This window comes from Schistocerca piceifrons, chromosome 2 (genome assembly GCF_021461385.2).
Source record: "Schistocerca piceifrons isolate TAMUIC-IGC-003096 chromosome 2, iqSchPice1.1, whole genome shotgun sequence".
In the NCBI taxonomy this organism is placed as follows: Eukaryota; Metazoa; Arthropoda; class Insecta; order Orthoptera; family Acrididae; genus Schistocerca; species Schistocerca piceifrons.
Window position 1 is genome coordinate 1,095,060,206 of NC_060139.1, and position 9,468 is coordinate 1,095,069,673.

A 9,468-nucleotide genomic window follows, 5' to 3' on the forward strand; every position below is an offset into this window, starting at 1 on the left:
CTTATTAAAAACTTCACCAACATTAAAACTAATGTAAGTACTGATGTCACGATTGTTAAAACTTTCAAGGCCACCTACACTTTCAACACCTCCACAACAAACAATAGCCATGGTAGCTATCCAGTACCATAACTAAATTTCTCATCCTTTTTAAGAAAAAAATTCAAAATACCACATGTATTGTAAGATTCCTTTCATACTATGGACTCGTGGACATCGTAAGGTGGATCAAGATGAAGTGTGTGTAAGGGATCTGGCGTTTGTAAAGGTATAAAACTTGTTGGTGATTTGACTGCATATTATCATAAATGAAGAACGCTGGTCCCCCACCCCTTCCCCAAAACAAACACACTACACACTGATCTTGCCAAAAGCGAGAAGCGATTCTTGGTGCTGTAGTCTGAGGGCACTCTGGAATGTTATCTGTGTTGCACCCCTGTGCATCTCTGTGAATCACAGCTCGATTATATATTGCAGCACAGAGCTGCATTGCCACACGTAGTTGCGTGGGTTGCCTGTGGTTATAAGCAGTCTTTATTTTTTCATAGAATAATAAGCCTAAGACTGAGCCTGAGTGAAATATGCTTCTAAATTCTTACATTCTCCCTCTAGCCATAGCTGTTTAGCAATTTTGCACTTCCTGTTAGTTTCATTTTTCAAACGTTTGTAATTCCTTTCTCCCACTTTGTTTGCTGCAGTTTTAAATTTTCTCTTTTCATCAATAACCCTTTAAACTGTATTTATAAGCTCTTATGTAGACAAGTTGTTACCATGTCTGCTGCTGTCAGATAAAATAATTGCCTTTTATTTCATGTACAAAATAATACTCATCATAACATTCAACTGTCTGTATTTTGAATGTTAAGTAACCTGTTTGTATTTGCGGCTACTAGATGGCACTCTTGGTGTAATGTTCACCTGCCTGCAATTGTTAACGCGTGCACCTCAGTCTGATGCTACAGTAGCTCAACACGGGTAAGCAGCACATAGTGGCTCGGCTTCTCTGTACTGTTTTATAAATTTTGGACTAAAGCTTTATTGCTTGATATTTAATTTTATACATGACATATAAGTAATGTTTCTTTTTTTTACTACTAGTTAGTACTTTAAAAAAATTTCCCTGTAATTCTGTAATTATGTTATTGGCCAGTTTGAGAGTTTTACTTCTGATGAAGGTGCTCTTAGCAGTGTCCAAACCTAGGTCAAAAGACTTCTTTTTCGTGACTGAGGGCTGCCATTTCTTTAATTTTGCTGCTACCCCTATTCAGGAGCCACACATTTGTCTCACCTCCCAACACATGACTTTCCATTATGGTTGCACCTATGGTGACTTTGTTGGACAGGGTAGCGTTTGGCAGCACAGAGATAAACAGTAGGAGCTCTCATCATGTGGGTGGGCATTGTCTTGCTGAAATGTAAGCCCGGGAGGGCTTGTCATGAAAGGAAACAAAACGGGGCATAGAATATCGTCGACATACCACTGTGCTGCAACGGTGCCAGGGACGACAACCAAAGGGGCCCTGCTACGAAATAAAGTAGCATCCCGAAGCATCACTCCTGGTTATTGGGTCGTATGGCAGGCAACAGTCAGGCTGGTATCCCAAGGCTGTCAGGGGGCGTTCCCAGACACGTCTTCGGCCCAGAATCTGGAGACGTCCTGGACAGCAGCGAGATTCGAACCTGATTGTTGCCCGCCATACGGCCCGACGAACAGGAGTGACGGTCTTGGTTGCCATTATATTTCATAGCAGACCCCTTGGGTTGCCGTCTGTGGTACCCCTACAGCACAGCGGTACGTCGGCGATATCCTCCGCTCTGTTGCGTTTCCCTTCATTGCAGGCCCTGTTCGTCTTGCATTCTAACACGATAATGCTCCCCTACACATGACGAGAGTTTCTGCCGCTTATCTTCGTGTTTGCAATACCCTACCTTGGCTAGCAAGGTCGTCAGATCACTTCGCAATTGAAAACGTTTGGAAGATTAGGGACAGGGCCCTTCGACCAGCTCGGGATTTTGACGATCCAACGCGCCTTTCGGACAGAGTTTGGCACGACATCCCTCATTACGATATTCGACAACTTTATCAACCAGTGCCAAGCCGAATAACCGCTTGTATAAGGAACAGAGGTGGACCGACGCATTATTTACTTGCTCAATTTGTGAGGCTCTTTCTCTTAAACAGATCATCCAATTTTTCTGAAATTGTAAACATTTGTTTGTCTGTACATTTACATCAGATATACCGATTTCCGTGCAATTTCGAAAATTCCTTCGTAATGATTTCTTTTTTTTCTTAAAGTGTAAATCCTACTGTAATACCATACCACTTCGACATTTATAATCGGCGTGAGAGATTATAATCTTGCTAATTTCGGATATAAAACCAAGACTCTTCCATACACAAGTGCTGACGAATTAAACTTTAACATCACAGCGACAACTGCTGAGAAGAAACTGATTTGGGTGCAGGAAATGATTCCTGCTAGAGATTCGTTAACTGCAAGTCTGTAATGTCGTCTGTTAATGAACTCCGCACTGTTCAGATTATATCACATCTATCCTCATTATTTTAATTCTTGCATTGACCACTTCGAATACCGCTTCGAATCCTATTTTGCAGATGGATTTCACTGCATGCACAGTTGCTACAATCTCAAGCTTATGAAAATGATTACACGTCTAAAGGAAGCGCTTCCTTTAGTCAGAAAATAAATTTTAATCTTTATCTTGTAAAATGACTTTTCACACCTCGGGTGTTGAAAGACGGAAGAACAAAATAACTAAATATATAATTATAGTCATTAGTACAGTAGGCAAGGCTATTGTCTTTCACCCACCTTGTCTGATACATATTTCCAAACAATAGTCGTCTGATAATAGGAGGAAGGCTATTATAACGCATAAAACATGCTGATTACGTGGTATTACTAAGTGAAAATGATAAGGCAAGTAACAATATGTGAGAAATGTGTACTAAAGATAAATTTATTTTTAGAAGGTAAGCGAGGAAGATGAAAAAGCTAAAATTTTTGATGAGTTAGTGGAACAAGTTGTTAACTTCACCTACCTAGGATGTAAAATAACCAGAACTCTATCAAGAAACGACAGCGATTGCAAAATAAATGTTTTAAAGAAGGAGGACTATTCTGTGTGGTTTATGAAATAAACAGTTAAGTAGAAGACTAGGGAAGCGGTTTGTGTGATGTGTTGACCTGTAACTGTACCCCAACATGGACCATGCCACGCAGAGGATTTTGAGATGAGGCTCCAGACAAGAATGGAAGGTGTGAAATTATGGATATAATAGGGCGTGAGCTTATGTTCCACAGGGTTAATTAGGGAAGACGATTACTGGAAACAAAGAGGAGGAAAAAATAGGCTTGGCACTGATTGATAATAGACTACATAGTACAGTATACTCTATGGAGAATGATGACTATGAAGAGGAACAGAAAAATAAAAAAAATATCCGCTAATTGACATCAATAGAAATGCATCACACGCAGCTACGAAAAGGTTGTCTGAAAACTGAGAGGACCGATTAGTGTTGAGTGTGGGCAGTGACGGACCTACCTCATGAACAGGACATACCACCGTTATCATCCCTACCGGAAAGAACCGTAATGCTGCTGACAAAGCTGAATTAGGAAAGTGAACAACACAAACTATAAAAGTCTTTCTTTACACTGAGAAATCCGAATAAACGAACAACCCAGCCAGGTGGCTCCATACGCCGTAGACAGAGAGAGCAACAAACAACAATAAATACGCAGACTGATATAACGAGTGTCCCATTAAGAAATCATCTTCTGAATGCCCAATAACATACAAATTTATTTATGAACTTAAGTAATTTGTATAACTGCGGTGTATCCTATCTACGATCATATACGTAATAAATTACTCTAATGCCCTCCACGACTATGCAGTCACACTCTCGTTCTTTCGACAAAATTTTCACTAACTTTTCGGCATACGTGCACCTCTGGTTCTGAAATTACATAGCTGAACCTCGGACATGAGCTCTAGAAGTGATCGTACTTCTTTGCCGTATACAAAAGAATTCAAATACCCCACAGAAAGAATTCACATGGTGCCACATCATAAGACCTGGGCAGCCAATTCACGTCCCCGTTACTGGAAATCGCCCGGCCAGGGCACCTCTCTCGTAATAAGCCCATTTCTGCAATCCATTTTTTATGATGTTACACCATATTGTTGAAACCAAACCTCTTCAAGCACTCACATGATCTAGTTCAGATCGCAAAAACTGTCTTATTTCTGTAGTGTTCGCTGTAGTGTATACAGTTAATGCGTTTTCGGCGCCATATTCGAAGATGTTCTGTCCAGTTACGCCCTCAACTCAAATTATACACCAGTCACACGTTGCCGATGTAATGGCTTCTACTTAATTATAAGAGAGCTTTCTCTGTCCCAAATCCCACAATTATCCTTGCCCAGAAAACCATTCAACTGAAAGTACGCCTCATCAGTCAACATCATTTTCTTGATGAAATTGTTGTTCGCTCTTTGTTTTGCAAGCACTGAGTGTATAAAGATTTGGTGTATAACGTTTTGCGCTTTTCGTGGGTTGTTTGCCTTCATTGTTCGTCTCAGTTGGTCTTTATAGCTCCAAAGGCGTATATTTTCTTTCAGAAACCAGTGCATGCTTCTTCTTAGAATATCCAGTTGTTGAGAAAGTCCACAAATAGATTTCACCAGATTTTGGGCAACATTGTCACACTCAATGGCGATTTTTTTCCGCAGACCGATTAACACGTGGCTAATGTTCACAATCGAAGTGGTGTTCTCAAATATAGAAAACAATCTCTTCACAGTTGAATTGTTGGGTACATTACATTGATCAAGTATTTCACAGAGTTTACAAAGGGTCTATGCAGAACATTCTGCACTGTTGTAATACTTTTTCACTATGGCAACGCTTTGTTCCGTCGTGTAGTTCTTCTTTATTAACCACAAAGAAAATTGATGAAACCTGTGCAACGTTCAAGGCTACCAACTTACTAGACCAAAAATGGCGGGAATTTCAAACGTACATTCTTTATGGGACACCCTTTATAAAACTACAGGGAAGAAGTCTTGCCAACTTTGACGCACCAGACGTAGAAGAGGTCAGTAAAACAAGCAACGAACGCCTCCCTACGAGCCGACTTAAAAAAAAATTACCTTGTCAGTAAAATTATCAGTCGAGGAAGCAACCAACAATAAAATAAAAACAGTAGTAATGAAAATACAAAAAAGATGCACCAGATACTGTGAAGTGTGAGTACTATAACTGTCCTAATGAAAGGTTTCGTGACACTTTTGCAGTGAACAGCCAACCTCAGGGCCCCAAACAGAGATATGACCACAGGCAAGGTACCACTGTGTCTTCCCAACTACTGGATACGCCCCTAGGTCCAAGGTCCCCGTCGTTTGTGAAGACGAACCCCGTTGACGACATCATGAAACAGTTTTTGGCTTCCCCTTTAAAATGATATCAGTAAAGAAAATTAACTAAAACCTTTGTTCACAGTAGTTCAAGTGTGATATTTCAAAGTAAGAGAGAATTTCCAAAGTCGTATTCGCGCTATCTCTAGTACAGACGTGTTTATAATTAAAGATACAGAAGGGTTACGTATATTTTATGTACTGTAATTTGTTAATTATACTTGTCATTCAATTGTATGAGAAGCATTGCCACGCTGTTACCATTCAGTACGTGACACTACAGTTCCCTGAGCACGGGCAGTTAGTCGCCGGCTGCAGCGACCAACCACCGGCGCGGGCATTAAACCAAGCGCAGTACATCACCGTGGAAGTCTGACATTATTAAGTCGGTCTACCGTAGGGAAGGCAAATGGTTGACTTCAGTTTATTGAGACTATTCCAAGAAAGTGTAGCTCAACAATAAAAGAAACAGCCTACAGTGCACCTACTTGTGCGACCCATTCTTGAGTACTTCTAGGGTCTTTGGCATCCCCATCAGATCGGTTTAAAGAAAGACAGCGAAGCAATTCAGAGGCGTGCTGCTAGATTTGTTATCGGAATGTTCGATCAGTGCCCGATTATTACGAAAATGCACTGTGAACCCGAATGGGAGGCTCTGAAGGGAAGAAGATCTTTTCTGGAAACACTGCTGAGGAACTCCACCGGCAATTCCGGCAGACTGCAGAACGATGATAGTACAAATAACATGCTTCTACCTGTGGGACAGGGTACCCTCTGCTTGCGGATTATGTATTAGGGAAACATGTCTTTGGGCGTCTGCCATACTCCACTGAACAACAATTGGGGCCTGGTTATGTTACCAAATTATACCTTAATCTTTCACAAATTAAGTACACAGCTAGACATCGTACATCCTCGATCGATTGCATAAAAAGAACTGAAATGTCCGACAGGTGTCGAAAACAGAGAGGAAACATTCATCCCGTCATCCTGGGTGTTTTTCATTGTACTCTGAGAGCCTGAGAAACGTGTTTGCCCTACATGAGTGTTTATCACTGCCTGACACCTACATCGCAAGCTCCGTATCAGGCTGCAGGGGCACCCTGTGGTTCCCTTTCCCGTTCCTTAATGAGAGCCGATGAGAGTTCTTGAAGAGTCTGTGGTTGAACGGGGCGACCACGAAAACGTCTGTCAAGCATATTCCACGTATGCACGATGGGGCTTAGGTCAGGACTCACCACCGGGCGTGCATTACTTCAACGTCGAGGTCTCGCAAGACATCCCTACTAAAGCCCGCCACACAGGCCGTTGCTTTAGAAGGGATTCAGGGCCACCCACCACTGTATGCAGCAGCTACCATGTAGTCCAACGGCAAGGCAAGTGTTCGACGTACTGCCAGGCGGTAAGGCGCGATAAGGCGACCATGGACAACGACAAGATCCGTATGGCTGCCAATACTGAAGCCTCCCCGGAACATCACACAACCACGGAAATCTGCGGGTACTGCTCACCACCAAGTTTCGCCAACCACGAAGTTGTGAGTTGTTATGATAATAGCAGAACTGAATCCGAGCTGGAAGATGTCGAGTAGGTACTCGTCTGGATCGTAAGGTCCTCTCTCGTAACCTGTTCATTACACTCTGATCGCACACAGCAGCTGCACTGGTCCTTCTGAGGCCTTCTTACGGTGCTCTGGCGGTTCCCATACGACGCCGCAACGGGAAGATAACCATACACCGGTCTTCTCCTGGGATTGTAATGCCTCGGAGATCAACTCAACTCGCCTTGTGCCGAGCGGTCTAAGGCGCTGCAGTCATGGACTGTGCGGCTGGTCCCGGCGGAGGTTCGAGTCCTCCCTTGGGCATGGATGTGTGTGTTTGTCCTTAAAATGACTTAGGTTAAGTAGTGTGTAAGCTTAGGGACTGATGACCTTAGCAGTTAAGTCCCATTGATCATTTTTTGAACTCGCCTTGTGTACTGCCTTGTCTCCCTGTGGCTTGTCCACAACCTGACGCTTGGAGAGGCACTGGAATCCGCAGCAACGCGACGGAAAGTCCATCCTTTTTTTTGTGAAAAAAGACCTCACTTGCAACTTGCACTGCACAAAGACGTCGCATTGACTACAATGTCCACAAACGACCTCACTAGAAAATACTGGGACACCGGTACTCACTTCCTTCTGATTGGTCACCTGATGCTGTAATGCAAAACACAGGCAGATGGCGAATGATTTTAATTGTTGTCTACATTTAAAGCGAAGGTCTCAAGCCATGCAACAAGACCACGGGCACAGCCTGTATCAAAATAGATTTGACATACAGGATGTTGATACACGGGGTCCACTAACTGTTTTGAACAGTGTAGCTAATGAATTACATCCATTTGCCATTTTCTTATTTTTCTATTGTAGTCCAAAGCGAGTCTCACATTGAACAGACGTTTTCTATTAGGAGACGTAACTGGAAGAAGCTTTGCGTATGCAAGAGTAAGCGGCATATTGTAGCTACAGAGGCACAAATGTCTTCAGCACTACGCTTCCCAGTATAAACTGAGGGAACTTTGCCTTTGGAGAAAAGACAGTAGTTAGGAGCTTATGAGCGAAACCGAAAGGTTCTTTATTTTGAGTATTATGCAAGCGGTGGAAAGAGTTAGCATGTACTTTATTTTGTCTTAAACAAAGGCAAAGATTTGTAGTAACAGGAGAAAAGACCGTTTCGCGTAAATCCCAGTTTCACAGGCCCAACATATTCTACTAAAATAAAGTTATTGAAATAACTTTTTCGTGTTATGATTCAGTGGTTGTAGAATCCTTGTGACTTCATTCATCGCTCTATCATATCAGAAAGATCACAAAAGAAAAGAAAAAAAAAAGATGCAGATACGCGTTTGCTGCTATCGAATGGCAATCAGAGAGGATTAATGTTTTTAAAAGAAAAAAATTGTAAAGTAACTTTCTCCAAAATAGCCTTAAGATCAGTGACAGTATAACAAACTAAATTCACCATACATTGAGATGGAAAAAAGTAATATACGACAGTTTGTAAGCAGACTAACAAATATGACACTGTCCCTATTAAAAATCTATTTAAGATAATTCATCAAAAGAAACTAACCTCGGCAGGAAATATACTTAATTTTGGTGGGTACAAAACTATTGTCAAGAAACTTATTCAGCGATTTCAATATCTTAATTAAATTTGCTTTAGTGGGATGCACGAAATATTGGAGTGTTTAACACAAACTGAAAGAACTTCCACTTCATGCTTGCCAGCTATGTATGAGGACAGAGGTTTGTTGTTTAAATTCCGTTATCTTAACGTTATACCGTAAGTCAGGCAATAACGCTCGCGCGCACAGTCCTTGTGCAATGTTCGCAGTACACCAGGGAACTGACGTTAAATGCGAAACAACTGTCGAGTATATTGTTCACGCCTCTAGTTTGTTTGGAAAGGCAAATGCTCTGAAATATTATGCGTGTGGATCGGTAATATCTAAAAATGTGCCTAGGGCCTATGCTAGTGACTTCTTTTATGTCCTCTTCCTGGTAACAGCTTCTACAACATTCTACAGCCGGCTAGACATTCGTTTCACAGACTTTTAGCTTTGCAGCGTAACAGAATAACAGTTGATGCGTTACATACCGGACGAGGTGAAAGTAGCACGTACTGCCTGCAGCCCAACGTAGATTTCGTAACACACTCGTCAGCTGCTGCTCTCTGTATTGCGTCTGACTGCAGCGTCATGGTTACGTAACGTCCTAAGCGGTGCGATAAAGCTAAACACTCCTGTGTGTGTTGCGCGGCGTGGAGGGGGCAGAACGCACGATGACGTCAGAACGCGAGCCAGCGCTGTAGCGCCCTGACGAGTAGCACGTCTTTGTTCAGCGGTGTCTAGTAGCGTTCTGCACAGATCAGACGAACGATGGAATCTGAGGCATTGTAAACTAGTTTGATACATATCTGGAAGATGTCTTATAATCTCCTTATTTGCTTAATGCTTTCTATTGTTAGAACGCCC

General features: G+C 42.1%; 1 protein-coding gene across 1 annotated transcript in view; it reads right to left on the reverse strand.

Moving 5' to 3' along the window:
• The window catches only part of LOC124777246 (glutathione S-transferase 1-1-like), a 45,886-nt gene extending 36,681 nt beyond the window's left edge, over positions 1-9,205 (reverse strand). The window contains exon 1 of the mRNA XM_047252573.1: positions 9,093-9,205. The gene's annotated coding sequence lies outside the window, so the exon portion shown is untranslated. The remainder of the gene's footprint in view (positions 1-9,092) is intronic.
• Positions 9,206-9,468: the final 263 nt, after the last annotated feature.